The 19,275-nt window shown below is 42.6% G+C and overlaps 1 pseudogene; it reads left to right on the forward strand.

Moving 5' to 3' along the window:
* Window positions 1-1,612: 1,612 nt before the first annotated feature.
* Window positions 1,613-1,743, forward strand: LOC124509052 (uncharacterized; annotated as a pseudogene).
* Window positions 1,744-19,275: the final 17,532 nt, after the last annotated feature.

Here is a 19,275-nt window from a genome sequence, read left to right on the forward strand (position 1 = left end):
TTGAACACTAGGCTGTGGTCATTCCAAATCTTAGGTCTTATCATATCCCTTACTTTTTTTGACTGTGCCTTCTCCCCTCTTAAAATGTATTTCTGTCTCCTATCTGCCAGCCTTTCCCATGAATGCTTGGGCAGAGAATTTCTTTCAATTTTCTGGAATCTCAGCTTCTAACATCAATAAATAGTCCACCTATCACTTTGAGGACTTGCTAACCTATTGCTTCTTATCAACTTGATACATTTTTATTTTTTGTCTTCGGTTTTTACATATTTTTGCCTCAGTTCTCTGGTGTGGCTTCTTTTCACCCAGTTCAGTACCATGGCTACCTAATTTTGGCTCTTCAGACCCTCACCTTCCCCTTCATCTCTTTTGTAGAGGCCCCTCCACCCCCAGGCTCTTGTTCTGCTGCTTACTGATCCTGCCCTTGCTCACCAGGGGTCTGTGTGCTGCTGAGCTGCTTGGGTCACAGCTTTTCTCAGATGCCGTTCATTTACCGCTGTGCCCTTACCCTCCTCCTTCTCTTGCCTATGCTCACTAAATTTCTCTTACCTGATTGTGCAAAACACGATTGCCAGAAATTAGAAAGTCTCTGTAGCCACCCTCCCCCAACCCCAGTCCCCATCACCGCTCATTGCAGTGAAACAGTGGTTGCTCACAAGAGATTGATTTAGCTGGACAATACTGTGAGCAATACTGGAAATGCCTCATGGCCTCTCCCGGGTACAGTGTCCCCTCTCTTCTCGCTGCTTCTCATCATCTCTTTATTGGCTACAGGGAACCTACTATGCAAAGAGATTTGGGTAATATTTTATTTTGACAGTTTCAACTTACAGAAAAGTTACATAAATAGAAGAACTTCCAATAGCCTCTTGACTCAGAGCCCCATTCAAGTTTTGCTAAATGTCTCATCAACATCCCTTATTAGCAGAAGGTCCATAAAAGGAGTATCTACTGAGCCAGTTATCAGTGTCCCAGTCTTTTAACCTGGAATGTTCCTTAGCCTTCCCTAATCTCCATGACCTTCACATTCTTAAAACTGTAGTCTAGTCATTTTATGGACTTTTCATCAATTTAGTTTTCCAATGCTTCCTCAAGATTAGGCCACAATGATATATTTTGTGGAGGGAATATCATAGATGTAAGAGATTATGTAAAAAGCTGTTTCTCATCCAATTTTTGCCCACAAGTTTTGGCATCCTTTGGGTATGTTTTTTGCCTGAATTGATTATTACTGTGATGGAAATTGCATTTATCCAATACTATCATTCCGTCTACATGCATTATTTGATTTCCTATCCCCCCCCCCCAAAAAAAGACTTTGTCTCTCAACTCATTAATTTATTCATTCATTTATTTATATCATTGTGGGCTCATGGCTTCCTATTTTATTCAACATGTTGTAATGCACTCCCATATTATTATCTATTTGTTCATGCTCAAAATGTCCAAGTTTGGCCATTGGAAGTCCTTATATATGTGCACTTTTGGCATGTCTTCATCATTCCTCCATAATTTCCTTACTTTCTGTCATTAAAAAGATATTCCAGACTCACTTTGTTCTTTGCCTGACCCAACCCTGGGGAATCAGTCATTTATATTTATATGTGTATACATCGCTTCTTGGCCTTTTGGCTAAGATCGAGTGTATGTTTATATGTGTATATATATATGTATGTATGCATATATACATGTGTGTATATATATGCATATGTGTGTACATACATGCATATATACATATTCTATATTTATTCTCTTTCTAACTATATTGAAAACCATGGGGACTCACTGATTCTTCTGATTCTAGTACAACACCACAGGGTTTATTCTAATTTTCCTCCTTTCTATACTTGTACTTCCTTTCGCCACAGTGAGAAATTTGGCTTCAGGATTTCCATCACCCTGTATGTAACCAATCTCCTGACCTCACCGGGCTGCTATGCTGCTTGTTGCAAGCCCAGCTCCTTCTTGGGCCTGCCTCCTTCAGATAACCTACATACTTGTGAATGCCTTAGTGTCTTTTTGATAAAGGAAATAAATAAACCAAGAAATATTTTTTAAGAAGGGAAGAGAAAAAGCAAAAGCACAGTGCTAAGAGCTTTTATCCAAACCACGTGTGTTATTTCCATGTCTCTTTGAACTTAGACAATTACTTCTTTACTATTTGTGGAACAATCTTAAATAATTTAAAAATGTATCTTTGACTATTTTGCTCCAATATTTTTATTTTGTCGATGTGTGTTGCTCTTTTTACAAATAGTTACTAGTCAATTGTCTTTGAAAATAGATGGGAATATAAGACACCCCGTTTAGGGCTGTGAAGAGAATAATTTTCTCTCTGATCAAAATGGGTTGTTAGGCTGTACAAACATGTATCCCCCAAATCTCAGTGGCTTAACACAACAAAAGCTTAGTTCTTGTTCATACAGCATGCCCAAAGCAGGTGGAAAGATGGAGATCTCGGAGACCTAGACTGTTAGAGGCTTTATTTCCAAATGTACTCCCGTTGGGCACCTGGGTAGCTCAGTCAGTTGAGCATCCGGCTTCAGTTCAGGACATGATCTCAGGGTTGGGGAGTTCGAGCCCGACGTCAGGCTCTCTGCTGTCAGCACAGAGCTCACTTCGTATCCTCCTTTGTATCCCTCTCTCTCTGCCCCTCCTCCACTTGTGTGCTGTCTCTTTCTCTCTCCCAAAAATAAACATTAAAAAATGTGTTCTCGTGATTTCCATAGTTGTAGGAAGAGATTATGGTTAGAGACTATGGTTAATTGTACACTGGCTTTTAATGTTTCTACCGGGATATGAAACATATCCTTTCTGCTCACATGTCACTGGCCAAAGCAAATCACATGATCATACTTTCCAGGAGATGGAGAATCTCTACCACATGTCTTGAAAGAAGTATGAAATATTTGGAGAAGAACACTAAAGACTCCCATAGTGTCCTTTCGACAAGGGACATCAAGGCTCATGCTCTGACTTTGGTTTCCCTTTTACCACCAGTCTTACCTTGCATTGTTCTATTTCTTTATCTGCATGGAAGGAAAACCTAGGTCATGTGGTTATTACAAAAAAAATACTAAAAGTGCTTTACAAAATATAAATATGATAAGAAGCATGAAAGCATCATAACTACTCTAATAGTAATGTCCCCAAATGGCAGATAATTCCCCTGGGAGCTTCCATATCCCAGGTGCTGAGGAGGAAAATCTTTAGATCTGATTATGAAAGCAATAGGTGTTGATCATTTGCCCAATACCACCCCGCCCTCCTCCCTTTGTCTCTTTTGCCTGGGTATGATACTGGCTCCCTGCTGTTGCTAGTCTCTGGGTTATCTCATTATCTCCTGATTGGTACTCAGCTGCTCCATCACTTGGGTTACCAATTCCCTGCATTAAATTCTCTCTGAACAACGGCTGTGTAGGCAGTAAAGTTAGGAAAACCACTGCGACTTGAAATGGAGAAGAGTTCCCTTTATGATGGAAGGAGTGAGGAAAATGGATCAAGGGATGGCTATCAAGTATTGGCATTGATGTTTGGCAGTGATGTTTTAGTATATAAGCTTGATGGTGAGCATAAGTGCATTCATTTTATTATTATTTGAACTAAGTTAAATGTGTGTGTCTGCATATATGATATACTTAGTAAAATAAATAAAACATACATATAATACATATATTTAATATCTAATATGTAAAATTGGCCAAAGCTTAATTTTGAGAATAAAGATTTTAAAATGTGTTTCCCTTACTCTATTTCCATTATAGCTCCTACAGAAAACCATGCACAGCTGCAAATATCCAGGTTTTTCTACCCTCATATGAAAATTCTGTGTAGAACAATTGCAACAAAAAGCTTCCTTCTGCTTACTGCTGTGGTTGGAGGCTACTGTAAATTTTCTTGCCTTCTTGGGGAAAAAGAAAGTCACCTGTGGGACTCTTTCTTATGACTCAGAGGTCCTGATTCCTTGGCTATTCCCTGTGTCACAACATCAAGCATACCACCTGGCCACAGCAGCTGTGGATGAAATGTGTTCATTTACCATCTCACTGGGCTCGTGCTATTTACTGTTTAATTCCTACTCCAAGTGAACAGGCTATACAAGATGTATCCAGGGGTCACTCCTTCAGTTACTCCCTGTTGGTGTCTATTCTGCTCCCTTTGTCTACAGCCTAAATAAACCTCCATTCTCATCCACTCATTTTCAGGATGAAGGTGTCTCTTGAGGTCCCCCAAAACGAGAATATCAGCAGAGCCTCTGCTTTTATACCAATTTTCCTGGACTGTGAGTTCCTCATTTGAAACGTTTATTTCTTAACTCCTACACACTCATATCTGCACTTTTATTTATATCAGCCACAGTTGAAAGTCATGTCAGGTTGTTAGTCATGGCCACTGACTCTCCTATTTTTGTGGCCAGGTGTGCCTCAAAACATGGCATCTTTCCACTGTCCCAGGGAACAGCCCTCTACCTCAGGGTTTATCTCTCACCACTTGTTTTCCTGTGGCATTTGCAGTGATGTGCTGGAGGGAATCATAATAGCCAGTGAGAGCTGACTGCTAACTATTCAGGAATTTTGTAAGCCACTTGTTAAACCGTTGGTAGCGTGAAATAAAATCATAGTGGGAGTGTTTCCACCATGGAAATTAGCAAATGCTACACAAATCAGGGCTTCTCCCCAACCCCAAAAGCCAGGTTACTAGACACCATGGCATTTGGGTAATTAAAGTGAAAATAATGAGAATTGGGGCGCCTGGGTGGCTCAGTCGGTTGAGCATCCTACTTCGGCTCAGGTCATGATCTCACCATTCATGAGTTCAAGCCTCACGTCAGGCTCTGTGCTGACGGCTCAGAGCCTGGAGCCTGCTTCAGATTCTGTGTCTCCTTCGCTCTCCGCCCCTCCCCTGCTCATGCTTTTTTTTTTTCTCTCTCTCTCTTTCTCAAACATAAATTAAAAACAAAATAAAAAAAAATTAAAAAGAAAAGAATGAAAATAAAGACATATTTTGTGAACACAGATGATCGGAAATTTTTATTATTGAGAATACTTAGAAAATGTACTTTAAACAGTTTCAGAAAAAAGAAAAAAAACCCACCCCAACAGGGAAACAAAAATTTTCTAAAGGAAACAAAATTGCTCAACACAAATGAGTTGATAAACTGGACTTTATAAAAACTTAAAACTCATTTTAAAATACTGCTAAGAAAATGAAAAGGTAAGCCACACGACTAGAGAACATATTCATAATATGGCAAAGAGCTTGTATCTAGAATATATAAAAAACTTCTATAAATAAGATAATAAAAAGGCAAAGAATTTAATAGTGAAATGGGGAAAAATTTGAATAGACACTTCTCCAAAGAAATATGTAAATGGCCAGTAATTACATGAAAAAAAACCTCAACCTTGTTATCATTAGGGAAATGAAAATTAAAACCGCAATGAAATGCCATTCCACATTGACTAGAATGGTCCAAGTCAAAATAATGTGTCCAGGGTGTGGCACAACTGGAGCCCTCAAACTACTGCTGGTGGAAATGGAACATGTTATACCACTTTGGAAAACTACGTGTCGGTTCCTTATAATGTTACACACATACCTAGCCTTTGATCTTGCTATTCTACCCAAGAGAAGTGAAAAGGTACCCACATGATTTGCATAAGAATGTCTAGAGTAGCTCTATTCACAATAACCCCAACCTGGAAACTACCCAACACTCCATCCACAGGGGAAGGAATATACAAATTGTAGTACATTTATATAATGGAATACAACTCAGAGGTAAAAATGAACAAATTATGTATGCATGTACATATATGTGTATATGCCATATAACGACATGGATGAATATTCAAAACTTTTTGAGTAAGGGAATTAGACGTCAAAAGCCATGTTCAGTATGTTTCTATTGATATGAAGTTCAAGAACAGACAATACAAACCTTTGGAATAAGAACAGTGTTTCCCATGCAGGGGATAGAGGTGGTTGGGAGTAATTAGAGAGGGACAAAAGACAGCTCCCTGGGATGATGGAGGTTTTCTATACCTTGATTAAGGAAATGGTTACACAGGTATATACATTTGTCAGAACTCACCATCTGTATGTAAATTCAATTCAATAAGATGAAGAACAGAAAGAAATATGGCTCCAATATAGCAACTTAAAGAACACCACTTGACGTTCATCAAGTCTCAGGACACTGAAGTCACATATTCTCTGCTTTTAGTGATGGAAAATATGTATCAGGAGATGATATCACACAGAATATCAGACTGTAAGACAAAAAGAGCAGAGAGCAGAACGCAATTTAACCTCATACCATTACACATTTGGCGTGATATTACAAGAAACTCTCCACCAATCATTTTATTTCAGCTTAATGGTACCTCAGGAGTAGTAGTTTCATTCCTGGCCTTAAAAAAAATCATTTGGCCTGTTTACTCATATTGGTGGAAATAATAAATCTAATAAATCATCGCAGCCTCCCACACGTCTTGGCCGGTGGTAAGTTGCTGACTGACGGTGTAGCCGCTGGGCTTGGCAGGCCCTGCACCCAACAGGCCTGCTAATTGCTGTACAGCTACAGGGACCTGAGAAAGAGCCTAGAGGAGAGGAGTCAGGGAGTTGAGGAAGTCTGCCTAGGAATTACATGATGGCAGAGGTAGCTAAATCAGCATGTCTGAAACCAGATGTGGTTAGTCCGCCCTGCTGTGCTTGGGGTTGAGGCCACCACTGTGCTCACAGAACGAAGTGGTTTCTGTGTCTTCCATCCCCAGGAGGAGCACACAGGGTCAAGGGACATGATACCCTCCAGTCTTAGACTTCCAGGTTAGCTTTGGTTTTACCATTAAAGGAAGATGGCTCCAGCCCATCCCCCATCTTGACTGCCACACCTTTAGTGTCCCCCTGGACATATCAGAGAATTCCTCGGTGGTCTCCCTGAGCACTCTCTCCAAACCTGGCTCACTGTCTCAATCCCTTTCGGCCTCTGGGGTCTTGGGACCTGTGAGCACAGTGCACTGCAGCAGTGTTTTCATCAGGCGGACCTAAACCTAATGGCTCCTCCAGCTCTCTAGAACTAGCAAGTGGGAACACGGAAAGGGATTGTGGCACATTCTGGAGATAGACTGTTACTGGCTGTGGAACATCTGAGTTGCTGAGCTCTCTCTCAGTGTTGGGTTCCCCATCATGGGGAGACCTTTCATAGCAGCTGTTTCCTCAGGCCCGGCTTCCTCCTCTTATTAGCCTTATTGAACCCCTCCATCCCTGCCCCGCTCTGCTCCTGAGGCTGGGACAGAGGAAATGAAAATCTCATTTCACACGAAAGCAAGCTCTCAATCTCACGATTGCCTTACTGTGCATAATAGTTTAGGTTCTTTGTCTTGACAAGCCCATCCTTTGCCCTTGTCTCCTTAACAAAAACCCCTTAAATAAAAGAGTAGTGCCTGTCCGACCTCACTCATGATTTCTGCATGCATAGAAACCCTCTACCTGTTAGGCTGAAAAACTGTCTTCAGCTTCACAAAATAGTATTTTTTCCTTCCCTTTAGCTCTTTTGTCTTCAGCTTTTAATTAGTTTTGCTAACGCTGGTGCCATTTGGGCTAGATGCTGGTGGATGCTCTGCCTTGTATTGATAAGTGTATACCTAGCGCCATTTTGCTGCTCATTTTATGGTTGTGTTCCCAGTTCTTCTCTGTTCCTTTCTTCACTCGCTCTCCTCTCTCATGGTTAATTGGCTTTCTTTAGTGATATACTTGGATTTCTTCCTCTTTATTTTTTGCATATCTGTTACTGGTTTTTGATTTGTGATTATCATTTGGTTTGTATAAGAAGCTCAGTATCCTATAGAACACAGCGTAACACAGGGTTAGATGACCGGGAGGAGAAGGCAGCTTCTCTGAGCACTGCCTGCATCTATCCTCTTGCCTGGCTGTGGAGGCACTTAATTTCTCAATTTTCTGAGCGCTGGGATTAGATGAGCCAGTGTCTGCCTCTGTCACTTGGGGCCTTTCCTCCAGGCCAAGGAGCACCAGGCACATGAACTGAAGGAAGGAGCGGCCGCCATGGGCAGCCAAGCTGCCCCTGCTTGGAAGCATACAATGAGCCCACGCATCTGTATTAAGTGCTTGGCAGCTGGTCGGTGGCTTTCACGCAGACTCCCTTCTCTGGTCCTTGTGTGAGGCACCTGGTGAGGGAACCAAGATTCTCTTTACTACTGAATAGAGCCTGATCTGATTTTTCCTGACCACAGTTTTCCAAAGGCTGGTCTCCTAAAGCAGTTTGGGAATAAGCTTTGCCCCTTTTTTTTTTTTCATGGAAAATAAGAAAGCACCAAGGCCATTTGCTGTTAGCACGAGCGTCAACTGCTCTTGGTTTTACACTGTGGCAAACTCTTTTTCTACAAGACTTCTGACCCATAGATGAGGCTGGAACAGAAAACAGGGTTACTTGGGGATGCCTTGCTACAGGCTGAGGCCATCTATAAACAAACCTGGATTAGCATTTTCAAACAACGTCCATAAAAAGGATAAGTATTCGGGACAGAAGAAAATACTACTAGTTGGAGCCCTCTTAGACTGCCTTTAGACATTCTCCCATGCCTTTATCCTCCTTTCCAGGTGCTTCTAACAATATTTAAATACAAAAAAGTGCAGCGTGAACATGGGACCTGTGACGCTCTGAGCTGACTCACCTGTATTTTCTTCCATTATAAAGAATAAGAAACCGGAGCTGAAAATGAAAATGTTCACTAGCATTTTCTACACCAGTGCACCAGAGGAGACAGCCATGACTCTTCATTTTTTTCTTTCTTTTCTTTTTTTTTTTTTTAATTTAAAATAAGTAGCAATAGGAGTTGCAGACATCCAGCTCAGCTTGGGGCAACTTGAAAGGCCCACCTCCAGATCCCCTACCAAGATAAGCAGCCCCACGTCAAGCCATTCTTCCAGATGACCAGATGACCTTAGCTCATGATAGGAAAAGAGGAGAGGTGCTTTTACAAAAATTACATAATTTCACTCTGAGACAAGGAAAAACAAAATGCTGGTTGTGTTCCTTCTTCTTTCCCTTGCTTGCTACCCTGGGTGGAAGCATTAATAGGCTTAGTGCTTATTAAGGTGAAATCAAAATGAAAGAAAGACAGAGAAACAGCATGAACAATATTCCTAGAGACCTAGAGTTTGAGGGTTTCCGCTGGCTTGTTTGCTTCAAGAAAAGCACTTCGGGGAGTGCTAGAGCCTCTTTCTGCCTTCATTTAACATCAAGAAGAAGAAGGAGTGAAGAAGGACATAGCTAACGGAGAGGATGTGATCCAAAATGAAGGGAACTATTCTATATTTTCATCTCAACAAACATTTATTGAATGCCAAGCATGTGCCCAGCACTGTGCTCGATGAGAGAACTATTAAAAAGCTTCCCCTCTTCGCGTCTTTATAATTGACTCTGAGAATGAACTAGAGCTCATCTTTGTGAAAGAAGGCCTTCCACTTCTGGGATTGCTGAGACAGCCTTCGGTGATCCACACAGATCAGGTGCTAGCAACATTTTAACTAGTGTCCTGGTGTGAGTCATTCCTGCATCTCTGCGGTGGGGTTGCTGTGGTGATTTTAAGGTCCAGCTCATTCATCCACTCTAATTTGGGAGCTGTGTATCTCTGCCTTTTCCCCCAACATCCTATATCTGAACTCTTTGCACCATAGTGACATCACTCACATGAAACACTGACCGAATTGCTTTCCCATATTCAACCTCAGTTTTTCCCTATGCGTAGTTACAGAACCATCTAGTTTTAACTCATTCAGTGTCTTGGCAGGGGCTCGGCATGCTTGAAAGCTAGGGTGTGCTCGTTTCAAGCCATTATCGTTCAGCCCTCCCTGTCAGGTGTATCTGCTTCGTATCTGCATGTGTTATATCTATAAAGATGCCTTATTGGAAAAAAAAAATCCCTGGAAATACAGCATAATAGTTTCCTTTCCAGTAATCTGGCATTGTTTTCTGTTTAATGAATATAAATATTTCAGAAATATTGTGCATTTAAATTTGCCTTCAGGACAGACCGACATTGAAAAGGTCTGCTGGAATTCTTCCCTTTGAGAAAGAATCTGGTTATGTGATACCATCACAAGCCACTGTAGATGGCCATGTTATCTTCGTTGCCTTCTTTAAGCCTAGCAGCATATGTGTGTGTGTGTGTGTGTGTGTGTGTGTGTGATTGAAAAGTTGGAATGGATATGAAACTAGACATTTTTGCAGAAATTAAGCAATTACTATTTGCTGATATAATGTCAATTCATAAGTGACCTTTTAATAGCATCAAAGCAAATCACTTGGAAATATAAAAAAATAACCACTTCACTGAGCAAGCAGATGTATTTGTTTAGGTGAAGCATCCAAGAGTTACCTAACCCTTGCAGCTAACCCAGACTGTAAGAGACAGGGCCCCATGTGCCCATCAGCCCGAAGAGGGACTCAGAAACCTCCATCGCCTGCGGCCCATGGGTTCTGACAGCAGAGTGAATCACTTCTGGGAAAGACAATGACTTGTTTACTTTTCACTGAATTGAAAATTGAAGATATTTCATAATAGGATCTGGGAAAATTTTCCAGATGTTTCATTCCACTGTGTTCTTCTGGCAGGTCTACAAGATATAATGCTGAGAAAGGCTAATAAATCAAGGTAGGTATGAAAAGCTTAGGGACAAAATTCATAAAAGCTTGAACTGCGGGAGGACACCTTTTCCCTAGCTGCTGGAATATGAAATTTCCTTCCTTTTTTTTTTTTTTTTTTTTGGTGCTTCACAGACAAGCTAATATAAACTATAGATCTTACTTTTACTCATTTCTCTCTCCTCTTTTCCTCCTTCCCTTCTTCCTTTCTGCTCCAATTTTGTCAATTTAAGACTCTCTAAACCCAGAATAGGAAAATACGTCTTCCAAACTACTTGAAGGACGATCACATGAATAAATAACCACAGCTTTGGGTGTGAGGACTTTTTCACCTGGCCCAAGGAAAACTACACTGAAACAAATCTTAAGATGTTTTAAGTCACAAGTTCACGTTGCCAGAGCAAGTACTGAATGGAAAAGTTTTGGCTCATTTTCATCCTCATCAGATTTTTGAGGTGTTAATGAACTATGGCATTAAGTAGAGAAATATTGGTACACCCTATAATGGTCATCTGTTACTTTGGACACAGTCGGTGTCACAGTGACTATAGTCCCAGTTATTGGAGATATCAATTGCTGAATAATACATCATCCTAACACTTCGTGGCTTACACCTGCAAACATACTGTCTCAAATTTCTGCTGGTCAGAAGTTTGAGAACGGTCTGGGTGGTCTAGCTCAGGATCTGTTGTGAGGTTGCAGTCAGGATGTTGGCTGGGGCTACAGGCAATGAAGGTTTGACTGGAGCTGGAAGATCTGCTTCCAAGATGGCGCTTCCCATTGCTGTTGGCAGAAGGTTCAGTTCCTTGCAGTGGGGACCTCTCCATAGGTTGCCTGAGAGTTTTCATGGCCTGGCAACTGGCTTCCTGCAGAACAAATGCTCCAAGTGAGAGAGTGAAAAAGAATAAGCATAAAGCCACAAGGCCTTCTATGATCTAGTCTCTGAAGTCACACGTGTGCTTTATTCTATTTGTTAGAAACAAGCACTAAGTCCAGTACACACTCAAGCGGAAGGGAATTAGTCTCCGTCTCTGAAAGGGAGAGGTGTCAATGAATTTGTGGACATATCTTAAAATCATCTCACTGGTTGAACAGAATTTCTAATCTGTGCAGTTGATATGGAGATATCAATAAACAACAGACATTTTAAAAAGAAGAAGAAAAGAAAGAAAAAGAAAAGCACAGCTCTATTCCCGTTACTCTTTTTTGTTTGTTTGTTTGTTTGTTTGTTTGTTTTGAGAGAGAGAGCCAGCATGAGCAGGGGTGGGCCAGAGAGAGAGCAAGGGAGAGAGAGAATCCCGAGCAGGACAGAGGCTGACACAGGGCTCAGACCCTTGAACTCGTGAGATGACGAACTGAGCCGAAATCCAGACTTGGTCATTTAGCCAACTGAGCCCCCCAGGTGCCCCAATTCATGTTACTCTTTATTCTCCTCCACTAACTTTCAAGCTCCATCCCCAGCCCTCACTCCACTCTGACACTGCTACTGGCTTTAACTAGCTTTCTCCTTAACTCCAGTTGTCGATCTTACGGTTGCTGAGATCTTACAACATCGAGACCTCTCAGCTCCTTAGGGAAAAGAACTTGACACAGGCAGAGGCCCAGGTACCCCTAAAGTCTGGAGTCATAAAGCCTATGCATCCAGAGGAAAAAGGTGAAGTGATATGTAGGAGGAGAGAAATTCTCACAGATGTGACCCTCTTTTACCTGCTGTCTCCTGGAGTTCTGGGAGGCGTGGCTAAGGCCTCCCAGAGGATCCCCTCTTCTAATGATGGGAGCAGACACTCTCACCTGTGTGGGGCCAGTGTGTCTGCTTTCTCACTCATCACTCTTCTGCAGTTCCTCTGAGCTTCCGGGGCCCAGTGCTTCCGGCCTGCGCTGAGCAATAATCACAGTACTAAATCACTCTCTGCCCATTATTATCCAGAGTTTGCCCATGGACATCTTTATATCCCACCAGGAAGTCTGTTCTGATCAGCCGTTCACCGACTTCTTTTCATACTTACAACAGGCAAGAAAAGTGGCTTCAGGGACTAGCAGCACACAGGGTGCAGTCAGTCCTAATGGCCTTATCACTCGGCTACCTGCTCCTTCTTCCCAAAGGGAACACCAGTTAGTGTATGTGAGCCAGAGAGTCTGGCTGAGCCATCCTATTACTGTTTTATATAAAGCACTTACTGAATTCCTAGAGGGAAGAGGAGTCTCCAAGGGGGATTTGTCTCATTAAACTGCTGCCTGCTTTCCAAGCAGCCAGAGAGGATCTGAAAGGTGATGAGCAGGGGGAGGCAAGACCTTTGTGGGTCTCAGTGATGCTAATGCACTAACCTCTGGGCACATGGGCAGCGTTATGGGGGGATAACCTCAGAGGAGAAAATGAGAAATGTACTTTTCTCCTTTGTCCCATTTAATGGAGTTGAAGAAGAAACAAAGATTTTTTTTTTATAGAGTGATAAAAATATGCCCAGTATCAAAGCTTCCAGGTTCCTGTACCTAAAAATGCTTTATGATTTGTTCTTTTCTTTCTTTCTTCTTTCTTTCTTTCTTTCTTTCTTTCTTTCTTTCTTTCTTTCTTTTTTCCTTTCTTTTTTATAAAGAAAATTCTCCTTCTGTCTCAGTCCTATAGAATTCTCTACTTAGACATAGATAGATAGAGAAAATGGCTTCTGAAGATGAGATCTTCTAAAAGCTTGGAGAAGAAAGAACAGAAATTTCTTTAAAAGACCTCTGGCCATGGTGTCTTTTAACTCCAGTTTATAGGAACCATTCACAGGAACCCACTGGAAAATTGCTTTTTGCTAAGAAAGCACCACAGAAAACAAGCCAACTCCCAGGTTGACTGGAAGCTGTCTATAAAGATCTTGGGGATTGCATTTACAAAGGTTTCCAGAGGAGACTGAGGCATCTGGATGCAATGGACTCTGGGTGTCAGATCATTAGGGACTTTGTTCTACCGCCAAGGCTAAGTCTGCAGGAAGAAGAGGAAGCCCTTGCCACAGCAGAAGACAAGCAGGGCATGATTTCTGAACACCATTCTGCCCCAAAAGGGGACTGGGAAGCTTCTACTTTTCCCCCTTCTTAGCTTTTCAACACAGAGTGGGGGTGTCCAATTCTCCTCCCTCTTATATGGAGGGTTAAGTAAACACACACACATGAGGCAATCTGAGGAAGAGCGTGTGTATGTTGTCATAGTGGTAATGTTATGCTTGCGTGGTAGCACCTTTCAATACGTGAGAACACCTGGATATCTACTCTGACCTCAAAGAGAGCCAGCTATACTTAGAACAAAATGTTTACTGACTTTCCTTTCCCAGGATGTGATTGCTTTCTTTGGTGACAGTGCACAGAGCTAGTCATTAGGGCTGAAAGCAAATATTCCAGTACTCCTTTAGGAAATTTGGCAGAACTATTTTCCGCCAGCCCCTTTGAAATGAGCTGTGGCCATCTGATTTGCCTTCCTCACTAAAATTTGAGTGGAAATAATTTTGCCACTTTCTGTTGAAGCTTTAAAGTTACTGAACCTCTTCTCTTACCTGCCACGGTGACTGGCAATGGTCTGGTGATGGCTGGTTTCAAAGTGAGGATGACTTGGAACCGAGCCCCTGCCAACCCGTGATGGACATACAGGGAGAGTAAGAGAATTGCCTTGCTTGTTATGGCAGCATGGTCTGCTCTGTTCTACCTGACTCTCCTAAGCTCTGGGAAGAGGGGGGCTTCTGGCTACCAACAGAAAGAATCATGTTTCCGGTTCATAGAAACATCTTTGTAGATGACTGTTGGAAAAAACCCTTCTCACTTCCAGTCCAGAAAGTATATGTTATGTGGGCTGCAAGAAAGAACCAAGGTTCTATAAAAAAATTTCAGCTTTATGTGATGTTACTGTGGAAAGATAGAAAATTAACTAGTTTTTTTTTTTCCCTGTGGCTTTGTTAAAGTTTACTATTAAGTGAATCTGTCTTCCTTTCTAGGCCTATGTTCAACCTACAGCCTCTCCATCATGTGTGTATGCTATTTCCACTTTTTATCTGAATGCACTTTATCCCTTGCACAGAATTGAGGTGGAAGATCATGGCCAATCATGATTCAACAGTAATAAAACCTGGCAGCATTTTCTAGAGCATAATTATTTTCTTAATGAACTTCTACATCTATCTGTGCTCTGCAGGAGAAGCTTTGGGAGAGATCCACTTTAGCACCCTTAAGAGTAAACAAAGGGTTGTAAGTAGTGGCCTATCCCAATTTTATTCTTTTCAAATGGGCAAGTAAGGAGTATTACGTGTAAAATTCTGTAGAATAAGGTTCAGTATGCCTGAGCTACAATTATAAGGATGATTGTCTTAAAAATAGGGAAAACCCTTGGATATATGTGGAACTGCTGGCCTGGGTCCCCTAGAACAGAGCTTAAGGCAGGGTTTAAATGCTGACATTTTATCAGGGGGGGTACAACTGCAGGGCATAAGAAGTAAGGCAAGGGAAGCAGGCAGAGCAAGTCAAGGGTGATGCTTTCTGAGCAGACCACAGCTCCACAAGAAAACGCAGCTGGTTGCTACAAAGGGCTCTCAAGATGTCAAAAGCAACCACTGCATTTTAGAACAATCTCTTGAGGAAGCAGAGTTTTCCTGTTGGCTTCTTCCTGCCTCCTGCCTCTTCCTGGTCATGTGTTGCCTTATTGGGTGTTAATCCCACCAACCTCAGCGCCCCCTCCCCCCGACAGGAACACACACAAGCACTACCAGGTTGTGTTAGCCCTTCTGAGAGAGGGCCAAACCCCTGCCTCACGTCGTGGTGTTTAATCCATGCCTCAAAATGAAGAGAGACTGACCCTTGGCGGATCCACTAAAGTCTGTCTAGGGCACCTGAGCTACTGCTGGTGGTGATAGAAAGCAGGGTGGCAATAGCCAGGACTCTCCACTGAGCAAAATCCAAGACCTAGGGATGTGAAGGGCAGAGTAGTCTGGAGAGGAACATAAACTGAGTCGAACACAGGTACTTGGCTATTTAATTGAAAGAAGTATATGTCTATATAGAGACAATGATGAGAGTCCTTGGAATTTTATTATACGTGGATAATTACATGCTTGTAATTATAGATGGTTGTCAACCTATTTGGGAGGGCTGTGGAGCTTCTTGGGGGAAAGCCACTTGGATAAAGTTTAATATTCAGATACTACAAGCTGCTTCAGGAGTGGTGTACCCTGATTGCCCAGACTGTTCGAAATCAGGAGGCCCCTTTAGCCCACTGCAACCTTTGTGACTGTGAGATCTGAATCAATTCTGCAAGAGTCGTCTCTCTGTCTTCTGTGGCAAAGCTTTCAAAGACAAAGGGCTAGAGATGACACTCAGGATATTGCAACCAAGTAGGGCTCGCTGGCATATAGGCATGCACGTACTCAAAAAACAGACAAAACCGAGGCATTAAGTTACTGGTCACTGAAATAATTTGAACAGTAGGTCATGCTTCCTCAGTACCAGAAATCAGCCAAATATCCAAACACTGGGTATCATATACACCAGTGAATATCCTTTCTTGGAGTGCTTTCCAAGATGCAAGATGATCTGGAAGTAAAGGTCTATATGTTTGTGTGCGTTTGGATCGCTACATGCATTGCCTTGTCTTGGAACACGTAAGTAGCATGAAGGCTCCAAAATGTCTGATGTAAAGCAGCCTGCTTAACATAGCAATCACGTGCCAAACTTATTTCATCATAGACCACTCCCCTTCTGTATCACAATTATCCACTTTCCAAGGAACTTGAAATCCTTAGAGAACACTTAGGAAGGCTCTCGACTATTGAGAAAGGCCTTGTGATTTGGTAGAAATTCAGGCAGCTAAGAGCCTGACAGTTGTGCTCTCGCACTACTTTGGACGTTAAAGCTCCATGACTCGACAATGAAGTCACACAACCCCACCTTTCCCCCGTTTCTTTGTTTTCCAGATAGAAATATATTATAAGGTAACAAGTAGTGGCAAGGTAGCATGGTACAAGGTTGCCAGGAAGCCCAGATGGAGGAATGGATGTGAAGGCATTTTGAAAAATTAAAAGGAAAGAAAAAACAAGCGAACGGTCTACTTTTCAAATGAATGTTGTGGCCTACGACTGACTCAATAAGCACCCCTCCCCACCCCGTGTTGAGGATGAATCTTGTGCTGATCTGAGCAGGTTTTGGTTTTTTCAACAGGCTCTCACACAGTTCTGTGAACGCCTGGGACATGGAGAGACTGGTTGCCAGCAGGAAGAGAGGAAGCCCCTTCATCAGCTTCCACCAAGAAGTAAGTGCTTGGACCATGTTATCCAAAACCAGTTCTTTGAAGGCACTAAGTGCTGAATAAATGCCACTAAAGTATGCGTTTGGCTGCCCTGCTTTAAAGCAGAAAGAAAATGAATAACAGAGTTTAGGGTTCACCGCTGTACATATCTGTTCCTGCACATGTTCCTTCTGGGCAGAAACAGAAAGAGTGTGAACCATCAAGTCCTAGAATGGAAGAACAGGAAGGGACTTTCAGGCTCATCTTCTCCTTCTCTCCACTTGACAGAGGGGAAAACTGAGACCCAAGAGCTACACCAACTTATCTCTTAATGAAATGAGTGTTGGTATTGGAACTGGACCCAGCCCCCTCTCATTCTAAGCCAGCTCTCCTACACTACAGGATGTAGCATCGTTTTCTTCTCCCCAGTGATCTGAAACCATTACTACCAGAGATCCACTAGCCCCTTAAGTATAGATGAACCACAGAGGAAATTTGTTAGGATTACATAAAGCCTCCAAAGGGCAGCCATGCAGCAAAGCATTCTGTCTACCAGTTAAAGTGGCTTTTCTAGAAGGGGATTATATGGAATGTCTGAGGAGAGATGAGCTGAGTCAGGCTGGGTCCCTTAGAAGCAAAGCCTGACACAGGGCAGGGTAGGGGGAGAAGCCTAGCAAGGATGCAGTCTTGGGTAAAGCTGGCCTTGGTCTATTCATGGGAGAAATGTTCTGGAGTGCATGCTACATAGAACACACGTCCCCTTTTAGGCAGGGAGGTCATCTCTCTCTATGCCTGTCGACATCATATGGGCCTCTAGGGAGGGAATTTATCTTCCCAGGCAAGACAGATTCTGTCCTCTGAGGGTGGTTCTCTGGAGGAGGGGGTAGCTGTGAGTCATTAACAGCCACCTCTCACAGCGGGTGGGGTAGGAGCACTGGGCCAGGCCCCCACAGCATCTGCCATAGGAGCAGAGTGTGGGTACAGGAGAGGGAAATGGTTTAATAGTGGGCAGAGAGAAAAAGTCAGGTTTAATGTCATTTCCTTGGAAATGGGTATTGGTTCACACCCATCAAGGCTGGGCAAAACGGTCAGCCAAATGAAATCATCAGAGGAACATGGTCATGGCCAGAAAGCAATGTCCCTCTCAACTTCACATTTCCTTCAGGCTTTCTTCTGCATTTCCATTGTAATATTCTGAGCAAAGAAAACAAGGAGAAGGACAGGTGTGATATCTCAATGCATTGGCAGCCATCCTTAACCCTCACGGTGCCCTGGAGAAGCCATCCAGAACTTTCCCATCTGCACAGTGGGCGGACAACCATGGCAAGCACTCATAGAATAAACATGGGATATGGTACTCTCCTATCCTGATAAGATAGAACGTATGTCTCTTGCATCCCTTCTCAGTTCTCTTCAGTATGAGAACTTGTGGGTCCAGGCCAAATGAGTAGATGGAGAGGGCAACGTGTATTTATTTGCACAGATATATGTCAACAGTTCTCTTAAAAAACCATTCTTATCATATTATGAAGAAAATACTAATTCTTCACTTTGGAGAGACTGGCCATTATGCTGTGTCACAGCATTTTGTTGTTGGGAGAGGCTTTAGGACAATTCTTGTCCAACTTCCTCATTGTAAAATGGAGGAAACTGAGGCCAGAGAAATGGCAATGATTTAGCTAAGAGTGCAGAGCTAGTTAGTGAAAGAAACTATAAATAGCATTCTTTAAAAGCAGACAAACACACAAACTACTGGATGCCAGAGTGCCCAAACTTCTACTGGAAGCCAAACATTCCAAGTTGGCTAGGACCCAGTGGCCACTCTCTATCGAGGCACCATGTACCATGAACAGGAATGAAACACTTTACAGCATGTGCTCCACCTGAAATCCTCTGGACTGGGAGGGTCCTGGGAGGCAGATATAATGAGCTCTGACTGAGGAATTTGGGCGAAGTCTTTGCAGAGGAAGGGGTATTTATGTTGGCACTCACAGGGCTGAATCCGATTTTGAAATTCAGGAAAGGTAAAAAGAAGAAGGATAAGAAAGGCACCCCTACAAAATGGACAGCCTAAATGAAGGCAGGGAGATGGGAATGGAGGCCAGTTTTTAGGAGAAGGGGCAGGTGGATATGAGTAGCTGCACCGGAGAGCTGGAATGGATTCCAGAGGAGAAATGGTGTATGAGCCATGGGTTTGGAAACTGAGAGTGGAAGGGGAGGGAGGAGAGAAGGTAATGAATAAGATTGAACTGTCAAAGCAGACTTGACCTATGAACAGTGATTTGAAGAGCAAAGATCAGGGCCTCCTCAGTACAAAATCTCCCTCTGACCCTATACAGCACCATTTTTAGCCACAGTGCTTAAA

Source organism: Lynx rufus, unplaced genomic scaffold, assembly GCF_022079265.1.
Source record: "Lynx rufus isolate CCGP_SWC_20201006 ecotype Redwood Valley unplaced genomic scaffold, mLynRuf1.p SCAF_13, whole genome shotgun sequence".
In the NCBI taxonomy this organism is placed as follows: domain Eukaryota; kingdom Metazoa; phylum Chordata; class Mammalia; order Carnivora; family Felidae; genus Lynx; species Lynx rufus.